Genomic DNA, 2,307 nt, shown 5'->3' on the forward strand with positions numbered 1-2,307 from the left:
AATATTTTTTCAACTCAAGCCCTGCAGAGCCAAACCAAATACTTGCTGGCAGAGTAAAGTTCAAACTGGCATCTGTTTTGGAGACCAGAGTAATGCCATTTACTTTTTTTTTTTTAAAGAAAAATAAAAAATGAACTGTGAAGGTACTTAAGAAAAAAACAAAATTAAGTTATTCATGTGTTATGAATAAGTGTCTGGGTCTCGGCATCAGATGGTGCACCCCCAGCTGGATTATTTCTGAATCACCTTGTTTGGTTCAGGGTCTGTATCCCTTTTGAGAGACCTCCCAGACACACTTGAGGTAGATTCTGAAAGACAATTCCAAACCAAACTTCCCTGCCAATTGATTTTCACTGGGTTTTATGCTGCACTCGACTCAGAAGTGTCCTACCCTTCTTCTTGCTGGCAAAAAAAGGAAGATGTTTCTAAAGGGCATACGGGTTTATAATTATTTATATGTGTAGAATAAAAACATATGGTATGGCCAATTAATAGTGAATAATATCAGCTGGAGACAAAAGGAAATTGGTCTGTATTTTTAAAAATAGCGTTACCCCACAACGGTTTGTTGAGTTAAATTTACTGAGCAAGCACACTACTCTGCTGATTCATGTTCTAAGTGAATAAATATTTCCAGATCCATAATATCTGGGTGAATGAACTCTATGCGAGAGTTGGGCTTAGGGAACACAGCTATTCTCTGTACCCCAGGTTCTCACTCATACCTAATCTCATTATTACCAAGAAATTAACCCAAAGGGAAAAATGGGGTATCGGCCACTTATATTTTAGAAGACTAACATTTACTTAGTAGCTTGGAAAAGCGTTAAGTGGCTTTCACTACATTACTCAGCATCTCTCTGTTCTTATTCCGCTTGCATTATTTAACTGGAGAAATCAGTGCCTGCCGTCTCTTAACTGTACAGTATTTTCTAGCAGCTTTGGGTTGCTTAGATGAAAAGCTTTTATGAAATGCAAAATAGTGAAGAAAAAAAAATCTGTGATTTTAATGTCAGCCAGAGCCTCCCCAGATTTCTCAGAACTATGGGCTTTGTTGTTCTACGCCTAATTTTCTTCCTGTGTAAGGCTGGAATGGATTCCAGATTTCAACTAAGACTCTCGTTTCACTGTTTTCAAGGACTTTTCCAAGGGTCACACATGGGCTATTGTGATGAATGCACTCTGTGGGGTGTGTTCTCAGAGCACACAAGAAACCAGAGAGCTGCCAGGGAGGTGTCGCCTGCACCTCAACGCTGCAGACCTATTCTGCTGGGGACAGTGGTGTCAGAGTGTCCACTTCACACTCCCTATTTGGCCACTGACAAAAGCTCTCATCTTGAATTTCTGGCGAAACTTGGAGGTCCCGAAGGTGGACAGAAGCTTTAGACAGGATCTCTTTAAATGCACAACTTTGTTAAAAGCTGTCTGACTAGCGATTGCTCAGTGGAATATATCCATTGTCCTTGCCCCAAATCGGTCCTTTCTCTTGTGGGAGAGAGCAAAATCTGTGTCCCCAGTAAGCTCTACGGTGCATTAATCCGGGACGTCCTAAATCAAGAAGCACGTGTGTTCTTCTTTTGACTTAATGTACATTAGTATCAAGCAGTGACTTTAGTGTACTGTGACCACATCTGTCCAAACTGGTTTTCTCATAATTCTGGCAACTTATAATTTAGTTTTGTGGATCATTTTTCTGAAGAATTAAGCCAACAGACATTTGACTTCACAGTGACACAGTGAATACATGCATGCCGGATGTCGTCTGAGGTCAGAGCAGACTTGAAGCCATGAGAGCCTCCCACCTTTCTAACCATCCAAAACAACAGGCTCTTCCTTCCAGGTTCCTGGGATCGCTGAGTATCTTCTGTGAAAGGGAGGCCAACTGGAAAGAACATTCACTGGATACCTGGTGAACAGTTTGAACATTCAAAGGAGAAAGAAGGGGGATGAGCGTAGAGAAATGGAAAAGGAGATGAAGAGGCAGAAGGGGTAGGGGAAGTACACATCACATTGGGACATAGTTCCAGCCTCTGCTGCGTGCCAGCGATTCTGCAGTGATGTGGATATGGTGTCGTTAAAGTTATGTAGATTTGTGTTCATTTCTATTTGTGAGAATTATACCAAATTCTATCTAGCTTTGAAAGAGGCTTTGTTTATTTATTTATGTATGTATTTATTTATTTGTTTATTTATTAGTAAACTCATACTAGGGTTGGAAGCTAAATAAGGAGTCAGGGGAACTTGTCTGTGTACCTATCTTATGTCTCATTAGTGATGAGGTGACTGTTACCATATTGAAACTGCCTA

Source organism: Pteropus vampyrus, unplaced genomic scaffold, assembly GCF_000151845.1.
Source record: "Pteropus vampyrus isolate Shadow unplaced genomic scaffold, Pvam_2.0 Scaffold69, whole genome shotgun sequence".
Classification (NCBI taxonomy): Eukaryota; Metazoa; Chordata; class Mammalia; order Chiroptera; family Pteropodidae; genus Pteropus; species Pteropus vampyrus.